This window comes from Sylvia atricapilla, chromosome 12, assembly GCF_009819655.1.
Source record: "Sylvia atricapilla isolate bSylAtr1 chromosome 12, bSylAtr1.pri, whole genome shotgun sequence".
In the NCBI taxonomy this organism is placed as follows: domain Eukaryota; kingdom Metazoa; phylum Chordata; class Aves; order Passeriformes; family Sylviidae; genus Sylvia; species Sylvia atricapilla.
Genome location: NC_089151.1, coordinates 15,604,267 through 15,626,766, shown reverse-complemented (window position 1 = coordinate 15,626,766; position 22,500 = coordinate 15,604,267). Strand labels below are relative to the sequence as shown.

The 22,500-nt window shown below is 39.2% G+C and overlaps 1 protein-coding gene across 1 annotated transcript in view; it reads right to left on the bottom strand.

Annotated features, from left to right (window-relative positions):
• The window catches only part of ZNF536 (zinc finger protein 536), a 232,536-nt gene that overhangs the window by 131,746 nt on the left and 78,290 nt on the right, over positions 1-22,500 (bottom strand). The gene's annotated exons all lie outside the window — the stretch shown is intronic.

The following is a 22,500-nucleotide window of genomic DNA, read 5'->3' as shown; positions in this document are numbered from 1 at the left end:
TATAAATAATCTAAACAAAAAACTCTAGGAATAAAGATTTTTAAAATGCATTACTCACTGAAGAGTTCTGTAAGTAACTACTGAATAAATACTTTCCACATTCACAGGAAAAGAAAAAATCCAAAATGTACCTAAGGAGTCATGTGACTTGTTTGTTCAGATCTACCTACCCAGTTATTCTTCCCTCCCTTCCTCCCCTTTAAACTACACCTATATAAATGGAAATTCAAATCCTATAGTTTCTAATGCACTGTCTTTGTGGATTAGTTAATTTTAGGCAAGTTACAGGAGTATCTAATGCAAACATTTACATTTACTAAAAGGGGGGAAAAAGAAATATGAAGTTACCAAAATCATTATAGCCATTATTTGAACAGAACATTTCAACCCTGCTGAATGCTTGCATTCTTTCAGGTCTGTCCTTCTGGTATCTTTTCCAGCCCTTTCTTTTTTAACTACATTCATACAGATAGCATTGACCAGCACAACAGTCACTAAGTGCATTTCTTCCCTGTAATTGTTTTGCATTGCCACAAAATTTTGCACTTGCCAAATAATGTCCTGCTTTTCTCAGCTTCTTGGTTACTGTGCAGGTTTTAGAAGTTTTAATCTTCAGGGAAATTCACTATGGCAAAGTATGAGAAAAAAAGGAGGAAACATGACTTAAATAAGCTTGTGTCTTCTACTTAAGCTTCAAGAGAGAGATTCAAACTTTGGAAATGCAATCTCCAGATAAAGATAAAAGCTCCCGTGTTATGTCTCTGTAAACCAGAACACAACTGGCACTTAGCAAGTTGTCCTGTCTGCTGATGAGAACAGCATGGGTGAATCTGGCCAGTCCACTTGCACTTCCCTTTCTGAAACCAGTAATAAAGTTTGAGAGGGGTTATTTTTAAAGCAGCTCTTAGAGTGTTCCAGCTCACTACTGTCAGCTTCAGATCTCAAATGCAATTTGATTTATAATTACATTTTAAAAACTAGCATTAAAATAACATTAGAGGGGTCATAATCTGAACTTTTTAATAGTTAGGCACGTAGCATACATTTAGAAATGGATCTCCAACAGGATTCATCTGGAGCATATTCTGACTGGAATTCCTTCCTTCAACCATTTCAGTACTCTGCTGAAGCTGGTGTGCCAAGAGGCCAAGGTGGAGTCCTGGATTTCAGCATTGCTTCAAATGGAAATGGACTGAAATACACTGCTGAACATTTAAATGCTAGTCAAAGTCTTTCCTTGCAGTATAGTCAGGCCCATGTTTGTAAACACTAATGGGTGAGAAAGTGTTGGAGCATCTGGAATTGGGCCTCTGCACTGAAAAGACACATGTTATATCCCTTGAAAAACCTGTAGGCTCCATTGTTTCTGAACCTTGTAGCCACATTAATTTTCTTGGCCTCTGTGGCACAGAATGATTTGAAGGCATTGACCACTTTGAGTAGTTCCTAGAGGTCAAGTACTGCTCATGCCTGCCAAAACACACGTAGAGTGAAAAAGCAGTATTCCCAACAACTGTTCCTACCTGTCCCCCCAGCTGTGCAAACAAGGCATTCAGGGAACCTGGGCCTGCACCTCCTCAACACAAGATGGGCTTCAGATGGGGCTCCTTGTGAATTTAGCCTTGTTCTCCAAGTCCATCCTTCTGATAAGAAAACTTTCCAACTAATCAGCTGTGCATTGATACCTAACTACAACTTCAGAGGCAAAAGGCAGGCAATGAATTCAGTTTCTGAACACTAGCGCTGAAGTAAATAAGCTAGTAAAAAAAAAAAAAAAGCTTGTGCCTTAAAACCAAGTTTGAAATTTTATAGGCTTTTACTCAATAATATGTACTTGAGCCTTCTGTTATTTTTAAACAAATCTAATTTCTTACAGCTGTGAAATTTACATTTTAAGAGTGTCTAGTGGCCATGTGCATTAATTACTTTATTGTAATATTTTAATGAGTTTGGGGTTCAACTCTGAAAGAATCCTTCTGAATCCCTGCTTCCCCACAGAATTATACTAGAACCTGATTCAATCACAACTTCACACACCCCTTCACATCCTGACGGACTTGCACAATATTTTCAGTTGTCTTATGAAATCACTGAACTTTAAAACTGGCTCCAGATTTTAGGACTTCTCACCAAACTAACATTTCCCTGATTCAGAAGCAGAGCTAGGCTTTGAGGAAGTTTGTATTTAGAGCTGAGCTTGCTGTCTGAGCCTTATCTCAATGAAAGGAGGTAGCAAAATGCAAAATTCAGCTGTGACAGTTAATGCTTGGGCCAGTCTTGTTCAAAATGACACAGAATGATGCAATTGCTTCCATCTCAGCATATATGACATAAAAACATACAGGGCTAAAAGATCAACATCCATAAGGAGTATCTAAATTCACCAGGACAGATTGAAATGCACTACTGGAAGATTTCTACCTTTGTAAATATACCTTTCTAAAACGGAAAGTATTGCAGTATCCATACTCCTACCACAATATCCTCTTTATGGATTTTGGTGGTTTGTGTCTAACTAAATTACTTCTTTTTCATCTATGAGTGTACATAAATAGGGGTGGGACATACGTAAAATGAACCTGTTTTTTCAGTCAGTTTTGCATAAGGATTTAGTGCCTGTCCTTTCACCCCTGCAGGTGCAAGTGCTCATGTCACGACTGAGGCAGAAACCTGCAGACCATGGAGGACCTCTAGAATTTGAACTGAAGAGATAAACCTTCTTACAACATCCAGTGCACTTTAATTCGCCATGAATAAGCTAAAGATGCAAATCCATAATGCACTGAACAACGGGTTCAAGTACAAATACAGATAAATGCAGGGAAAGTGGGACTGACTGTGTTCAGTTGACTGTGATAACAGTAAGAGGTTCATCAGTTGTCAAGTGCCACCACATGCTGCATCCACAGAGTCATGCTTGGAAATCTGACCATTTTTGTCCCCAACTCTCACCTCTCTTGGCTAGGGCAAATGGAGAATTGCAACTTCAGTGAACTACCCAGCTTTTTAAAAAGCATGTTTTTAAACCACTTACAATAAGAGCAACAGTTATTATTCAGTACATGCTTTTTATCAGATTGAAGATAAACTTTATTATAACTGGTGGAGATGGTATCAATGATTTGTGGTCTATGTGAATTCTGTAATGAGAAATGGTAATCTGTCTTGGGGCAAACAATATTGTTCTGTTTACTATGCAATTAGCAATATTAAGTCAAGATTCTATAACTGATAGCTGAAAATAGGGGTGGTAGGAGAAACTGGAAGCACTGGGAGCTGTCACAGGACAATTATCTGAGGTCTATAAATTATTTACGGTACTTTAGCCTGACATTCCCTCTCATCCTCCAAAAATCTTCCTCAGTGCTCCAGAGATGTTCACTGTAAAAGTATCAAGACTGTCAGCATTTTGGGGCAAAGCCAGAATCTCTCCTTGTTATGAATACTGAACATGCAGGAACTTCATTCTCAGAAAAGTAACAATAAAATAACAAAAAATCCCTCCAAAAAAGAGTTTTACTTTGAAATAATGAATCAACAAGCACAACAAAAAGAGGTGAGACCTAATCTCCAATTCCTGGCATATTTGATGTGAAATAAGGACAGATTATTTCCCCTGCATTTAATCTCTGCTTCAATTTTATATACTGAGTCCCACACCTTTGTGTGACCAAAACCCTGCACTTCTTGTTTACTCTTAGATCAGCCTTAAGCTACCACCATATGGAGCTGGGAACACCACAGACAGAGCAGAAACAGTCCTTAACTAATGGTCAGAGTAAATTGTGTTGGGAGTCAAGTGGGGCCACTCTCAAGTGGCTGGTTAAGAAAAGGCCTGACCTGTAATGGAGCTTCTGTGTAAAACAATACATTTTTGACTTTACATTGTACAGGATAGAACCATAAGTATGATCAGTCACAGAAATTTCACATCCTTTTTCTAGTCTGTTCCTTAGCTGTACACGTGCAGTCCAGCCCTTTTGGCTCTGATTCTGCAGCAGTAAGAATTTTGAGATTACCTCAATAGGACCTCAGACAGAGCTACAGCACAGAGCTTTCACAGAGAACAAGCAAGTCCTATAAAGTGCTAGGGTCTTCCTTACTAGACTGATTCTTCAAAAAATAAACTAACAAAAAATTAATCAAATTATTGCATTCTTAAAGTAACCAATTCCATTTGTAGCTCTCTGGAAATGTGATGCTCCTCAGAGGGCTCCATTGCACCCAGCAGCTAAAAGCCACATTTAAGGCAGCATGACACAGCAGCACTCTGGCAAGTGGGGTGCCATAAGGAAGTGACTGCCTCCCAGCCACTCTCTGCACCCCGTTTCCTTAAGGATTGGTGCCTTAAATTCCCATATACCACTGAATAACATCTGGCTGATCCAGGAGATTAGCAGTTTATTCCACCTTTGTTCTCTGCCTTCTTTTAGGACGAGCAATCAATGACACCACAGCAGGCAGAGCCCTCCGGCACAAAACTAACAAAATTGTAGGATGTTTTAAGGAATGATGTAAAACTTAAAGGACAGTTATGGAAGGGCATTCCCACACAGAATCTCTGTATAAACTCCAATGTTCCATGGAAGGGCTCTCAAATTCACTTGACTTTCCCAAACAGTACAAGGAAAAACCAGCATCAAATGACTGCAAGAGCAGCCTCTTCAAAACTGATAAAAGTACAAACAGTTTTAATGAAGTGTGCAGTAAATTTGAGGGTTTCCTTTGTGCAAAACAACACTGAATCAGAGTTTCACAGCAATAAAACAAACACATACTGTAAAAATAAATGGGAGGAAAAAAATGATAGGAGTATAAAACTTCATGTTCCTGTACGTGATATCTCGGTGATTGGCGGAAGTTACATACAAACTTCTACTTGTTAAAAATCCACTCTTTGGAGGAAAAAACACTTAAAAATTAGTATTTATAGTTTCTTTTTCTGAGGAGGTCCTGGGTCAGGTCATCCTTCATCACTATTGTTCAAAATTTATTCCCAGATTAAGAACTTCTTCTACACTAATAAACAGGTGTAATAATTTTCTCCAGAAAGTATTTTTTTTTCTTTCAGTAATTAGCCTACTTAAATGTTTAATGGAACTACTGACATACAATAACACAAAAATCCTCTGACCATAATATAGAGTGAGAGATGAGATTTCTAAAAAACTTTTGTGTGAAGGTGGTCTAGGATTGACAAAACTATCTTTAAAGGTCATAAATTAGGTACTCTCTTAAATGTAATTCAATCATTCACTGTTACAGGAGCTTGATTCTATTAGTTGTCCTATGCATTTTACAAAATAGAACTCCATTAACATTATTCACTTATAGCTTCCTTCTATAAGTGGATATTCTGCTCAACAGGCTTTAAATAGATTTTTTTTCCCCTGAAATTGCTATTAAGCATACTTTTACTCAAAGGGCAAAGTAGGCATAGGATTATGCTTGTACTTCATGCAAAGGATACATTTTCAGCAATCAGAACCACATTCCTATGAAGTAAAAATACTCTATATAAGCCGATTGTTTCTATCCCTCCTAACCTTGCTCAATAAGGACTCTATTCTGATCTTTTGGGTTACACACAAGTTTTCCAATTTGGCTGAATAAAGGTATCTTGTTGGGCAGCTTCATGAGCATATTCTGTGTCTTCAATTCTGACCTTGGCATGTTCAAGGTGGATCTCAATTATATGATGCTGCTCGGAGAAGGAAAAAAATACTTTATTTAAAAATGATCAGGTTTATTATTATTATTATTATGTAGTTAAGGAATTTGCTTTTATATACCTGGCTTTAGAGAAACACTAAAATTATAAACCTTGATAAAGTGACCACAACACACATACAGCCACAAGATTTTTGGAGCAATTTTCCCAACCCACAGTTACATTTTTACATTTCAGCCACTAAAACATCTCCTGCAGGTCATACACCTCTGATTTCGAGTTGATTTTACTGGGAGTGGTGCTATGCCCTCACCTCTCACAGCTCAGACGACTCTATCCTGCTCATGCAGAGGGGCACTGTGCTGGGCCAAACCACAGATCTCGCAGTCTCAGAGGGTTTCAGCCACGCTGCAATGCCGCAATAATGACACATGGACAGCCTCTGACCCTTTGAGGTGCTGGAGTTACAGCAGCACAATCTGTACATAAAATATGCATATGCTGAGAGCCAAATCCTCTTTCAGCTGGTTACCATATTCTGTGTTCATGTCTTACTGCTTAAAGCAGGACACATGGCAGAAATCCTGCACTGCTGCTCTTCTCATTGGCCACGCCAATCCCAGATAATCAAGTCAGTGCAGATACTCTTTTCCCAGAGGAAAAAGTTGAATTTCATCTGACCACTGAGCTTCAGCTTGCACTTGAGGTTCTAATTTTCTTCTGGTCTTAGCCCATTTCTGTCTTGCTCTGGCACACACTGCCCTAGTAAGTACATTTATTACCTCAGTAATTCCTCTGAGGCCTGTCTTACTTTCACTTTATATCTGGACTCACATAAGTATCTCCCCATTTTACAAGGAAACATTTATTAGCCTCTGATAGGAGCTTCCTGTTCCACCCTGCAGAATCCCATTGTCTGTAACTCCTCAAAAGCAGACTAACAAGTTGCACCCCCCTGGGCAGCTCTCACGTGGTGTTTGAGCTCTGGCCATGCACCACAGACATGGAGAAGGCATGGAGGGCCATGACCAGGCATTCCAGGTTACCTTCCTGGCCTCTTTACAAACCTTTACTCAGCAGACCACATAGAGTCAACGTGGGGCCCTTACACAGAGGTGCCTCTCACCAACTACAACAGTGGGTGACCCTGCAATTTCTAGGGTGCCCCATTCACGCCCCTTGTTCATGCCCCTGGGACCAGTGCAGAAAAGACCTGTGAAATTCTCCTTCACCCAAGGATTCCTCAACTATGAGGTTGATCTTCTTACTTTGGGACACTTGAACAGTAGAGGGTAAGCCTATTATATCATAAAAACAGGGATTTCTGCTGTAATTCTTCCAGTTCACAGCTAATTATCTTACTTGAGAGCGGCTCATACAATTTTTTTCCAGGTAGTTGTGGATCATCACCGTATATTTCAGGTCCACCTTGCAAAAAGCCTTGGCATAGCAACTATTTGGTAAAGTTGGTCCTGTCCAAAAACTGTCCAGCATTCCACAAAGTTACACAGGAAACTTTTACCATGATCCCCCCACAGCCACAACACAGACATATCATCAGAGGAGGTAAAAAAGTATAGTTGCTAGAAAATAAAATGGCATGGATTTGCCCCAGCTGTAGGTCTGGACCCACCCTAGGGACAAGAAAAAGATGTCAATGCACAGTCTACTTTGCTGGAAACCATGTGAAGTCTCTCATCCACATCAGCCTGCTGTTTTTTTACTTCTATGGGAGCAGACAACATTCGTATTCAGCTGCTCACTTATAAATAAAAAACATTTTTACATGGGTGGATTGGAGTGGCCTGTTTTTTTCCCCCCTCCTTCGGTTCCCATTATTTTATATATTACACACATGTTCTGTCAGCGAAGCTCACTTTGTTATCTGAAACATCTGTGGTACCCTGCCGTGGAGAAGGCCAACACTGCTGCTGCTGTTGCTGCCTGTCTTTATTAGCCACTGATTTGCTGATGTTGTCCTGGACGGCTGCAGTTGGCCAGGGCTGCAAAGCACAACTGTGGGGCTCCGTGCCCTGCCAGAGGGCTCCTGTGGGTTCACAACGGGGCTGCTACTCTCTAGGGCAGGGTATGAAACCAGGGGTTCCTGTGCCAGTTCATGCAAGCACTGGTGTTTGCCTTTCCAAAGAAATCTCTGTGAATTTATCTGCAATGCCATTGCAAGGAGGCACATCCTCATCAGAATGGAGGGAACTCCCACCTGAGGCTCTCCTGGGATCTGGCTGTTGAGCAGCCATAATATTCTCTTTTTTACCTTTTTTTTTTTTTTTTTTTGGTCAAGTGAAAAGTTTCCTGGATTGACCTCCTTTAACCTTCTTTTCAAGTGCATTTTACAGTTAGAGTCCTGACATATTGCTCAGTCCCATGAAACTCCCTGGGATCTACTGTTGCTGAAACGATTATTACCTAAAGTATATAAGTATGGATTTCTTATGGAGTCAAGACAAGTTTTTAAAAGATCAACTTAGATATGAAAATATGTATATGTTTCTTAGATAACATATTTATAGATAAGATATTCAGGTCACCTGATAGGAAATGAAGCTATTTCTATGTATTTTATACATGTACTTTCAGCAAGCAATAGCACTTCTGTAAAATCAGCTTAACCATTTCCCCTCTGAAAAACCAAAACCCTCTTATCTTCATATGGATTTCTTATGCAACAGATGAGGGGAATATACATTCCATAGAAGAATTTGAGAGATGATTGTTAAACCACAAAACTTAACAAGAACATTTAGGGGAAGATGCAAGAACAACTCACGAAAACACTCACATGGACCAGATTTCCAGCTGCTGGCATTGCTTCTGTGGGTCTACCGTTTTAAGAAACTGCTTTCTAATACAAAAGTAAGACAATAAGAACTTAAAGGCACTTCCTTTCCTTTTTTAAAAAATCTATTTATTGATGACATAAAAATCTGAGCTGAGTTCTGACTCCCCTAGGTACTCACCTCAAACTGCCTTTTTTGTAGATTTTTCAGATCTCTCAAGGACTGGGAGCCTGATACAGAGAATAATTATGGTATGGAAGCATCACGTGGCTGCTGTCACAGATCTTTCACATGCAAGTCAGTGTGCATATGTGGTCAATTCAAGCTTCCAGATTGGAGACTGATGTGGAGACAATTATAAATTAAAATAAAACACAGCTTTTGAAATAACACCGTGTTTTCTTTACAAAGCAATTGATCACCTAACCCCAGAAGGAAGGTTCAAAAGTTACTATATAACAAAGTGCTAGTAGCAAGCAGCTTGCTATATCTTTCAGGATCAAGACCATGATGACAAGGATAGAGAATCAAGAAAATAAATGCCACAAAGACAGCTCTCCCCTCCTCTACCCCTTTGTGCTTGGAGCATTACTTACTTTCAAATTTGGTTTGTTTATATTACACAGCTTTAGCACCCCAAAACATCTAAATTCTGTGCAGAAACAGGAAGGGTATTTCCATATTTAAAATCTGAACCGCATTTCCTATTCCCTGAAAATAACTGAGATGTGATAGCACTGGTCTCCAAAATAATTTTCAGATTCCCCACTAACAACTTGGCGTACAGTAGAGCAAGCTTCAGAACTGCTCCCTGGTCAATTCCCCACGTTTGGCCAGATCAGGAACTAATCACAGAGTCACAGGCTGCTTCCCCTGCTCCCAGCATATCCTCAGAGGGAAAAATGGGATGGGATACTGTTGCTATTGCTGCCACTTGCCTGAGGATTGTCTAAAGAAGGTATTACAAACCCTCTGGTGACCAAGGAAGTCACAGATGTTTTCCACTACCAGAGGAGTACAAAGTACCTGAGCAACAGCAAAGATCTGATCTTAAACTTACAAGATAGCTCTTATTTGGAGGAAAATGCAAGGAAAGAATATAATTAATGTATATCCATGAACAAGTCCAAAACTTGGAAGATGAACTGAAAAGTCAATTATCTTTTTATAAATTTGAAAACTGTAAACAGATTCAAGCAGGACAGTTTTCGATCTGTCCAGATCCTTCTGCAGGACATATGCACAAGATAGAAAAAGACTTTATATAAAGAAATATGCTAACTTGAAGTGAAGATATTTATGGTTGTGGGGAAAAGAAAAAAGTTAGTGCAGCGTTATGTTGGAATGATAGTAATTTCTCTTTTACCCTTTATGTATGTCACCATCCATTGTTACGCAGTTTTTTAACATTCATCTGAATATTTCATCCGTGCAAAAATTAGTCCCAGCATCTTTTTTCTGAATAATGTTTGGCGGTCATTGCTTCACAACTGCAAACAATCCTTTATTGCTATTGAGTGCTACAGTCAGGCTTGTTTCACGCTGGAGGTTAGAATCTGATCCTAAGTCCATTAAATCACAGAGTCTTTTTAAAGTTTAATCTTGAGAGGATTTGAGTTATAAACAAAGGACACTATACATGGGGAAAGAAACAACAGAAAACTATGAACTTATGACATTAATGCAACCTCAAGTTCAAATTTTGTGTGTGATTTAGCAAGAAAATTCTGAGCTTTCAGCAGCAGCACATATGCCCTGGCATGTGGGCAAAGCTAAACTGAGCATTGATGCTCACATCCAAAGCACACATATGGATCCCATTTTACTATAGACGTGATTCTTCATGTGCAAAACATGTGTCTGCCTGGTTTTCTTTGGCTTTTTAAGATGGGCTTCTTTTTCTCTGGTGGGGGCAGGGAGCAGAGAAGTAAATAAACAATTTACGTGGTCCTTGAATGTACATTATCTATGAAGAAAACAGCCTGGGATCCAAGGGCAGGTAAAAACCCTGGACTTCAGCTAAAAGTATCAAATTCAGCAACCAACCAAGTGCCGACAGAGAGAAACTTAGTCCACTCTCTGGCTTCTGCAACACACTAATCTATCCCACTCTATAATTGCTAGATAGGAAAGGGGAAAAGGGCTCCAGATGCTAATAACTTGGAAGTGGTAATTAGAGGAGTCCGCATTGCTGCTGCGAGACTCCCATCTTCCCTTGATTACTGGAAAGAATTTTTTTTCCAGTGGGTCTCCTTCTCACTTCTAAAACAAGCAGCACTTCTGTGTTCCTAAGCCCCATCTCTGTCTCACTGAACACATCAACAGGAATTTGATTTGGCCCAGAAAACTTTCTCTACCTTCCCTAACATTAGAGGATGCTCTGTTTCCCATAGAAAATGTAGGAAAATCTCCACAAGGTTATAAGGTGACCTAACAGGGAAGTACCACAAGCCCCAACTTTTAGCTATGTAAGATGAAAATTGCCTTCTACAGCCTCAGCCTGAATGTGGCAGAGAACAAGAGTCTGCTTTCCTTGCTTTAAAGGGTAACAAATATCTTTAAAGGCTCCTTGAGAATTTATAATCTCTGGGATCACAGAGACAAAGTAAGTCTGGAAAGGGTCTGAACGTCGCATGAGAAAGTAAAAGGAAAAATACACTTATCACAAAGAGGGAATGCATTTGTATTATTATATTGAAATAGCACAAGGCTACAATGACAGGCTATAAATTTTTCTCTTGGACTGTAACCAATATTTTCCATTTCGAGTAACAACAGTATAAGAAAGTGCGACTCAGAATTAATAGGAATTACAGACATAAATTGGTAGGTACTTAGGTGAAAAAGAACCTCAAATTCAGCTGCTGTTATAGGAGAAAAGGTTAACTAGCCCTGTGAGCAACCCTTGGACCCATTTATACTGCTGACAAAGTGACCAAAAAGGTATGCTTAGATTTCAGCAGTGATGCCCATCTTTATAATTCTCAGATTCATAGCCCAGAATGTTATAGTGAATTTTTGTCAGTGAAAAGCATCTTGTTTTTATGCCTCAATTTTAACATTAAACATAACACTAAACCTAATCGATGATATCAGGTAATAATAGAAGTGATAGTAACTACATGGTTCTGCAGTGATGAGAATCAAGTTACAGAAATATCTCACTTCTACTTTTTCTGATTTGAGATGTCATTTCATTAAACAACCATGAATTATTGAATATTAATAATTTTAAATCAGTGATGTGCCCTAAGATATACACTTACAGACAATTAGTATTTTTCTTAACCATTTTGTTGCTGTAACTGGCTATTGAACCATTGGCTGCTACCAACCAACCAAGCAAACCAGGACTGGGCTGTGAGGAGCCTGTTAGCCAAAGCCAATGTACATAAGTAAAGCTGGGTCGACAAGATGAACAATCTCTCCTCTGCTTTAAGATTCAATCCTACATGGTTTGGTATACATGGTAAATCCTCATGATTTTCTAACAGGTCCATCATACCTTGAGAGATAAGTCTTAAAACTGAAACTAAACCTGACAAGTCTTCTTTTTTCCCCATTCTACAGACTTCTAAAAAGAGAAGGACTGCAAATATTGTAAAAAAACTAAAATCAATGCAAAGTGGTTTAGCACAGGTGTTGCAGTTATTGTGCCACATTTGGAAAGCCCACACATTCAGCACACCTTCAATTCGCACACCCAGCTGTGTGAGGTGGTGGGCTATTGTTAGTTTACAGGTTTGCAATAAAAAGCATGAAGTAATATTGGCAAGCTCGAGAGCTTTTTTTTCCTTATGATGTCTCCCTGCATCTATTTATCTAGTTCTCCTTGCTTTGTTTCTGCTTTTATATTCAGCATATTCAAAAAAGGGTCAGGAGAGGTTTTAAAGATGTAATGCCATGCTCAAGCCTTTTGAACACTAAGAGAAAACCTCAAAAGGTTCACGCATAAAGGAACAAAGATATAAGGATAGCTTTGAACCTGAGGGGCTCTCTCACTGCAAGCAAGTGCATTGCCAGCATGTCACAGGTGTACACCACATGAGCAAGTGAAAAAATAAAATGCCTTTGTGAAGGGGTGTGATGCTGACGGGTCCGAGTGCAGAATGCATTAATCCCAGGGTGAGCGCGTGCATCTGTTAGATATTTATGTAGTTCCTACCAGTAGTTTGTACAGATATCTGAGCAGGTGAACGTCAACAGCTTTGAAACCATATGTTAAAGGGAGGTTGGGAGAGGGTAGGGGAAGGCCACCAGGCACTCCAGGTCTGACAGGAGGGCAGCCACCCCCAGCCTGAACATGGCCCTGCATAGTCGGCACGCCGGGGCCAACCTCAGACTCCTGCTGGCAACAACTGAGTCTTCCTCTCAGTTTCTCCCTGCTTGAACAGGAGGTACTAAATGTGACCACACAATGACAATTTTCTTTCATGTCTCTCTGATTTCTGTCCTTTTTTTTCTCTCTCTCTCTCTCTCTCTCTCTCTTTTTTTTTTTTTTTTTGTGGGTTTGTTTGGGTTTTTTGTTGTTGTTTTGGTTTTTTCTGGTGGGGAGCAAGAATTTTTTTTAATGAATTCAAAAGGTTTGTTTTTCAGAGTTGCATTAAAATAATTTTTAGATGTTGACTTTAGTTTGTTGGAAGAAGATAGAGTGGAGATCTCTGTCTCATGGTGGTTACAGGAACACACTACATCAGAGCAGAGCCAAATGCAGTTCCTTTAACTAGTACAGAAATTGTTTTATTCTTGTTTTTGTACATTAACTCTGAGACACTCAGGTTTGGGAATAGCAAGCATCAGAACCTGGGTCATCCCACTTCCCAGAACAGTTTCCTGACCACCAGACTGCACTCCTGGTAGGTACATGTGTAAGCACAGTTGAATCCAACCTCTTTTCAAAAGGAAAAAAAATCTGTTTTAAGAAAAACAATGCAGTTTCAAAAAGTGACATTTTGTCTATAATGTTTATTTTCTCTACTAAATATCCTCAGCAAGGAACTGTGAGAATTCATTCATCTTTGAATGAATTTATAAAGCATGCTGAGAGGTCTCAGGCTGAAATGTACGATATTTTTTATGATTAGCACAGAGTATTAGAATCCAAAAATTGTCAGTTTATACACCCCTTTAACCTAGACCACTCCGTTACTCCTACCATACATGACTTTTGGGAAATGAAAGGAAAACTGTTTTGATAATAAATGTGAAGCTTCCAAAGGAGGTATGTTAGGAAAATTTTCCTTAAAATTAAAATTTTCTCAAAAATGGAGAAAAAAAACTATCAAATCCCCTTCCCTTCCAACAGCCTAGAAACTACCTTGAACCCTCCATGGTTCAAGTTTCTCTCAAAGATAAGGGAATCCAAAACTAGCTTGGGAGTCCTCTAAGACCCTATTGCTAGAGGAGTAATTCCACCTTTGAAAATCTCGGTGTTAGAAAGTGAATTCATCAAGAATTGCAATTTCATTTTGTCCTCAACGGTCCATAGACACACACAGTGCTGGAGAACCGTGCCTTCCTCACCCTTCTGAAGTAGTACAGCTCCACTGAAAACCTTGCAAGGAGGATCCACGCACAGGACATGGGGCTTGTAGTTTAGCATTGCCCAAACTCTGCTCCCAACCATCACCAGTCCATAGTAAATCCCATGAATTTCAACAGCTCCACCGAGACTGTTGCTAAGTGCTTCTGAAAATATCTAATCACGCCTTCCCATCCTCTTGTATATCTACCTCTCACAATATCAGAACACACACTCTTTAGTAGCCCTTTTCAATTTATTTCCCACATACTTCCCTTGCCAAGAAGATACTGTTCATACCTCCTCCTTCACTGAGTAATTAACTTGTTCCAGTCCTTGGAAGTGAAACACTCACCCCTGCTTTTGCCCCAGCCTTCAACAACCTCTTGCAAGGCTCCTCTTGCAGCTCCCTGCCCCATGGAGTGGGGAAGACACACCATAATTGCTCTGTGCTTGGCACCTGAGAGGGAATTATCATTTATCTTTTATTGCTCTGCTTTACTTTAGTGAAGCACGGTTAATAAAGGTGGGGTGTGAATGAAGCTGGTGGTTTACCAGAGACCCACCACCCTTGCTGATGGAGGCCCCTTGGAGTGCCCCCCACTCCAGCATCTGGTCTAGAGTGAGAAAATCCCAAGGTTGCTCCATGGAAAGGGCAGCATCAGGAATGACATCTCCACTGTGTATTAGAAAATATTAATTGAGATCTTTAATTTGGGGAGTTATGCGTTGCACGGCATCTGTAAAATATGCCCCAAACATTCTCAGGACTACAGCTCAAAGAGTTTGATTAAAATAGAGTAAAATCAGTCTCTCATCCTTCTGTTTAAAAAATGAGAATTCATTTATTCAGTTTAATTCAAAGATTTATATATGATTAAAATTACTAAAAGATGTCTAGCTTTTCTGCAATAAACTGCAATGGCCATCAAAATATTGATAGTCATTGGTAAATTACTTCTGGTGTTTAATCAATGCTATTTTTTTATCATCCAATTTTTTCTTCAAGTCAGCTTCTAACACTAAACTACATTTCATCAAGGTTGGTAAAATGTTTAGAAAGGAACAGATGTCAGAATATGGGGATTGCCAATAACACTGATGGAAGCCAGTAATTTCTTTCCTGTCCAAAGGCAAAAGAATGAAGAATAATCTAGACTGTATACAATAATACAAGATTTACTACAACATTAATGGCTATAAAAAGTAAAAGTATACAAAAGCTATCTCCATTTTTTTCAAGCCATCACTAAGGGCAGTGTTTTTCAATTTGAGACAATTTTTACAGGAAAATGAAAGGTCTATGTATTCTTAAACCTTTTAATATCCATAAAATACAGATGAAGACACAGGCTAGCGTTAGTTGCTTCCAAATATACTTGTATATTAGTCTATTGTGCAAGTTAATAATTTTGCCAAATCTCAAAAAATGTGGATGCAATCTTTCCTTTAAGAAAACGGCTCAGCTTGTTATTTACAGATTGTAACATTTACATAAGAGTTTGGTTTAACAAGAGATATAAATATAGATAAAACCCTTAGGACTTCATTCTTTAAACTGCCCTCTAAAAATCTGCCCTACAATTTGCACACTGAATTTTGTGCAGACTATTCTTGGAAGCCTTTTGTGAATTAGGGAGAACTGACTCGAAACAGGGGCTGGTTAATCACAATTTTGCAAATTGTACGTAGCAATCATCCTCACATTGTGAAATTCAGATCTATAAAATGCTGATGTTTTAAAGCTGAAAAATAAATAAGCTAAGTAGGAGTACTTTGCTAAAGAAGAAAAAAGAGTAGAAGACCCTTTGCAAAGAAATCCTTAAAAAAAAAAAAAAATAGAATAAGAGAAGTGGCATAATAAATAAAGTGCATCTTCATTTCTGATTTCAAATGTGAGCCCACCCTGGAAAAATCTTAGCAGCTGACTGTTCCTGCCCCAGTCTCCTGTCAGCACTCACCTGAATATACCAGACAAACTCCTGCATTTCTGAGAATAAACCTGTGGGAGTTTATTATTTTAGAACACTTCTGTATATTCACCTACCCCCTGGACAAGCCTCCAGTGGAGGAAGGGGTGGAGAGGCTTCACCCTTGTCCTGTCCATGGCTGTCCCTCTGTGCCCCCAGCCAGAGCTGCTCTGACTGTGCCCCAGGACTGGCACTCGAGCACCAACTGCAGCCACATGGACACCACATATCAGGATACATGTGGAAAGCACTTGGCAGTAATGGATGGCAACTAAATAGTTTGAGGGAGAAGGAGCAGAATTTACGTGGAAGAGACAATGTCTCAAAGAAGACTGTTTTGTTCTGTTTTAAGCTGCAGTTAATGTAATTTTATCAGCAGATGACTCAAAATTTTTTTTCTTTTCCACACAGGTTTTGCAATTCCTAACATTTAGTATAAATGAAGGTCTCTTTCTATTTATTTTCCCTTATCTGTTACAGAAGGACCTTGACAAACTAACTGTTTTGAGTGTACAAGGATATGCTGAATTTCATGCAAAATATTGTCTGTTACCAATATCATTATAAAGACAAGAACTTTCCACCGGGGTTCAGCAGTGACACAGTGTGTCAGTCACCTTCCTGCCATTCCAAGCCCTTCACTATGGACACAAGTCACAAACAGTGGAAACTCTGTTTTCCTGATGTTGATCCTCCCCAAAGGTCAGGTTTCTTACCTCAAACATTCCAGCAGTTGCTTAGACTGCAGTTCAGGAATTTTGTGTAACATTGCTTTTAGAAAGCAAATATTTATGTTAGTAAATACCATTAAAGTATTACTGTTATACAGGTATTCTCATTAGCAAACTGCCAAATAGGAGGAAGAGTATTTTAAACTAAATGGATAAAAGCATTCTATATTTGTGTATTAAACAAACTTAACCATCTTGCTTGACTGTGCTAAGTGTTTTGTCAAATGTGAAGTCCAGCTATTAACTATTTTTATGGGAGTTAATGTTTTTAAAATTACTACAAGTTCAGAATTCATGCCTTTGCTACAGAGAGCAGGCAGATGCAGAAGGCCCTACAATGAAGAGAACAAATAGGCATTACCAGCATTTCACAAAAGTAGTGGTCAGGAAAAAAAGAAAAAGGAAAACAAAGGACCCACAGGAACCTTAAGGGGGATGAAATAAGGAAATTCCTCTTGAATGGGAGAGGCTTACTTTCATGCTTGGCTCTGAAAAGGTAATTCAGGGATTTAGCTTCACACATGATAAGTGAATATCCTGAGCATCAGGCTCAGTTATTCTGGTAGAACACATTTAGTCACCCAGCTCCTGCTGGAGTTACACCCCTTTGTTGTCCTTTTCCCCTTTTTAACTGAAGAAAGCATTTAGACTACAACTTCATCATTGCATCTGAGTGCCAAAAGGAGAAGAGTTCAGGAATCTCAAAGTACATATTATTTATTCAAACAGAACAGCCTTAGCAATTTTGGCCAATGAAACAAAACTTTTCAAATTTCTGCAATTTTTAAAGGATGAAAAGAAAACTCTCCCCTTTTATTCCATACCACTACTCAGATGGGAACCAAGATCTACAGAGGTAGAGGTGAGCACCTTTCTTTGTTTCCTCTGCTTGTCACTTTTGAGGCCAAGACTACATCAGAAAAAGCTCCTGTGTTAATTTTAATTCAAAATAAGCCTATTTTTAAGGCCCTAACAGATGATGTCTATTGTGATGAGGGAACATGGGACACTCAAAGCAATGAAGGGCTGTAAGTGGGAAGAAACCTTTCAGGGACAGGATCTGGATAACAAAACCTCCCATAAAAACTTTGGAAGATCCTTGTTTGCTATTTTGAAGACAATCTGACTGTGAGTCCAGATGTACTCGTCCAGACTTTCAAACACACATTTCAATGTGATCTGAGTTTAAATGTAAGATGGTAAATGAGCTATTCATCATCACACAAAATCATCTTAAATATCACCTGAGCCATTTCACTTATTTGAGAAATGTTGGCAGCTCTGAAGTTGAAAATACTGTATATTTCAGAGGTAAAATGTCCAAGACTGGATTTTTTAATTTAACATAATGAAGCCAAAAAAGTGATTTATTCCTTGTTTGTTACATGCAGTTATGCTGATAATTAGGCAAATGCTTTGCCTCTGTTTTTTTTTAACCTTCCTGTGTATTTCTACTGAAGGATTTTACTCTTCCTGCAGCCCAGCTTTTATTCCTGATCTGAGAGCATTGTATTTTCTATTTGTTACTGTGTTCTAGGCAAAGATGTTTCAGAAACATAACTTTGGTATAGATTCAAAATTCAGAGCTCTCTAAAAACCATAATCATGTGTCTAAGGACCCCCACAGGACTCCAGCACCAGGTGGTTCACAGTCCCAGTGCACTGAGCAGCAGCCAGTCCAGGTAGGGCACAGGACAGGTACACACAGAGCAGCCCAGCACTGTTTGATTCTGTGTGTTGACCCAGACATTAGGATGTTTACTGTCTGCATCCAGCTCCTTCCCTTCCTGAAAAGCTCTGCAAAACCAAACCAGCTCACAGCACATCAGCCTTCTGATGGACACATCAGGCTCTGCCTCTTAGCATTTCTCCACTGCTTGGGACGATTTGACCTCGTGGCTCTAACAAATCACACCAACTGCCTGGGCAGCACCAGCAGACATTCCTTCACACAAGTCCAGAGGCTTTCAGGGCAACATGAGGCATCTGCTTGAGAAAACTGTAGGAAGTTGCTTAGGAGCAGAGTAGAATGTAGCTTTACAGTTCACTATAATTTTATTTTTATTACTACTACTACTTAACAGGAGTACTTTGGAATGACTAAAGTTATCTGCTCAAAGCCAAACTCTTTCCAGATGCTGCTGCTCACAGTCCAGTCTGAGAACAGCAGAACTTCCTGATGCAGCCTCTGAAGGGATACAGATTCCATGAGCCAGAGAGACTCAAGATATAACTATTAATTAAAAACAAAATACCCAGGTCCTAAAAATAAAATCTACAAATCAGCATCAGGGTATTTAAAATTATCCCATAACTCTCATAAGCAAAAGAGCTTGAAAATGTCTCTATTTGGAGGCAGTTTTAAGTATTTTTTGGCTACATCCACAGAGACAAAGAGATCCTACCCTTAAAGTTTTAGAACTCTGTAAGAAGACCCAGAGGAATTAGCCTCACCAAGCCATTTAGAAAAGTTTAAGGAAAGTACCCATAGGAATAACACCTTCTCTCAAAACCAGTGAACATCACAGAAGACGTGATCATGAATTTCAAATTTTAAAAAGCTTTAACACTTTAAAGGAATATAAATTATATATGCAGTATAGACAATATAGGGAAGTGTAATGAGAGCCATCAAATCTGTTTTCTCCTCTGTGATTCTCATGGCCCAGTGTCTCTGGGCTCACTGCACTTGTGTATTTAAAGCCATCTCCTGCCTTGGACCAACCTGGAGCTGTTCTATACAAGTTGCAGCTGTGCTGCTAACAGAGGCCATTTAAAGTTTATTTTTAATAACTTCCTCTGCTTACCAATATTTTGAAGAAGTTCAAATCTAAAATCTCTGCAGCTAGAAATATACAACACGAAATGTGGCCGCATAAGAAAATTTGAACAGACACTCACAATTTACTTGGTTCCCTGTTAGGGGAACAAGAAAGATGCACATTACTTCCATTATCTGTCCTTAAGTGGTTTTTGTCAAGTTTTGACTCTGCCACCATTCTTCAGTGACAGACATTAGGTATGACATTTTTTGACACAATGTCAATAGTGACATCAGTAATATTTGACACAAGGCACATTGGGGTTATTTGACACAGACAATTGGATAGCTCAGGGCACTGGAGATCCAATGCATAAAGAGTTATACCTCCAAGTCACCAGTGAATATCTAGCCCAATGTTTTCTAGCTGCCACCAAATGATGGCTCCTCAGAGTCTTATAGAGGAGGAGTCTGGGTATATTGAACAGATGTCCAGAAAACAAAATTCAACACAATAAATTACATTAATCTGTGCCCTATGTTGAAACACCATGGAATGAATAGTCAGTGACAAAGCTATTCTTCTACTGCTATCTGTAATTCCTTTTAAAAATGGTTGAATCCCAAAGGAGACATGGGAGGATCAAATGAGTCAGAGAGCACTACAGCTCCAGTCTCCTGAATAAGATTCCTGTCTCAACAGCTTTCAGTCCCATGGCTTTCATTAACAGTTAAATACACTTAGGGGAAAATACAAATGTGAAATCTTACTTTCAATGATGTGTTTTCCAAATATTTCACAATTGGCTAATATACAGGACTTACAAATGCTGAACAGAAGCAAAATGAATTACATACATGATCACTCTAGAATTTCCTAGAGTGCCACAGTCCTGATTAAACAAAGCACTTCTACCTACATCCAATACAGCACTCATCTAAGATCAGAGTCTTGCAATATCTGTTATGCATCTGGCTGAGCTCCCAAATCCTGCATTCAGCCCTAAGGTCCATTACTCAAAACCTGGAAGCTTTGGACATGTGCAGAAGGAGGTGTTAGTCCTGGGTACATACAGAACTACCTGGGCTTACAAGGACAATCACCTGCCTAAGGTGCCTGGGTGCTTGGAGAATTTCATATCACTGAGCCAAAGATTTAGAAATCTGAGTTCCATTGAGTCATTTTAGAGTGTATGAATCCTCTTTTGAAACAGATGTTTTATATTTTTGTCTTACTCTAAGGTTATGCCTGTGTTCAAACACCTTTAACACACGCAACTTCATGGGAACAGGGCCGCTTTAAGGAACAAGAAAATGTTTTCTCGAAGTTCAGAGTTAAGTGGTTTATTTAAAGACTTTTTTTTTTTTAATAAGTACAACTACCAAGTCAGAGTTAATTCATTGAGAAAATGCACTCCTTTTTTTTCCTATTTTATGTAAAATGTGATTCACATTAGCCTATTTATCACAGGAAGCCATCTATATGACCATACAACAGCAGAACGGTGTTCAATCAACAGCTGGGCTACCAACAGGTTCCCTAGAACATTTTATTTATTTTAAATAAGGCTATTCTCACACCTAGACTCCTGAGTTGCTCTGCAAATGGGGGCTTCCCTAAAAGAACTCCAAAGCCATCCTATCTGATAAAATCAAAACACATTATGCATATTCACTATCCCTTAAGAAATTAATTCCACATTGTTACATATCACAGAAAAAGAGGCAAAGCACATTTTGTTTATCATTTGTTTGGACCCTATATTATATTGCAACATATGAAAAAAGGTAATTTTTTTAAATAGTGTGAGAACGATATGTATTTTACTGCAACTAAAAGGGTTTCTGTAGCAAACTGTTGGGCTGAACCAGTAAGGAAGCTCACAGCAGACCACTCTCAGGAAGGATAAATTTGCATGTGACTTCACAGCAACCAAGCCCCAAGGCACTGCCACCTCCCTCTCAGAGTCAGGAGGGCTGAGCTTTCACACATGGGCAAAAACATCTGCTGTTTTCCCAGCCTCTGTCCACAATGCCAGAGCAACTAGTTCATTGACAATCCACAATTCTCACCAGTCTCCATGTTCAAAATTCCCCCTTGGCAAAGCACAAAAATTGCTGAACAGTAACAGAGCCTCTTTCTCTGATGTTATTTACAAGAGCAGGTATGGATCAAGTCTCATTTTGCCAAAAGCTTTACATCACAAGGTACACCACATGCTTTTTGGTCCAGATTTTTGGAGAAGCATTGGTCTCACACCTCTGCTCATCCATCTTTGTCCAAAAAGAACCATTCTTTTCTCAGTGGTGGACACCTGCCCTTTCCACAGCTCTAAATGATCTTTCCTTTCCCTGGTGAGCAGCATTAGAGGCTCATTGCTGTGTTGGAACATTCACACTGGTCACACACCATCTTATATCTCAACCATTCACTCCTTCAGCAATTTATTAGTAAAATATAAAAGGAAACTCACTAATCACTGCAACCTAATAGTAAATTGATATAAATTTTCAGCACAGAAATTATCTGTGGCATCAACTGAGACTGCACATTCTCCTCAACTCTGTGGTGCTGATTTTAAGGTTAGAATTTAGAGCTTTGCCAGTCACGGCCTTGCAAATCACAGCTTTATAAATCCCATGGCAGAGACTACTACAGATGGGCTGTAATCCAACCCCAGCATGCACTTTCAAGTTTTGTTAAAAGCCAAATCTTAGAGAGAGGATTTAATGAAATTTGGGCTGTTAACAGGCTGAACTAGAGCCCTGATGCCACACTGCTCTGAACTTTATTTGGGATGGTTATAAAATTCAAATTTTCAAAATCCACATTCAGCTTGTTTGTGACTTTTCTCGTGCTGCTCAGCCCTTTTCTCACCCTGTGCCTCTTCTGGGCAACCTCATTTCCAGGGCCTGTGCCAGTGTCATGAGCACACAGGGAGGCCACAGACTAAAAAGGCAGGTGTGACTGACACAATAAACTGTAACAGCTTCTTCAAAACTGTTAAAGAATTTTTTAATTCATAGATCACTTGCCCAATAGCCCACAAT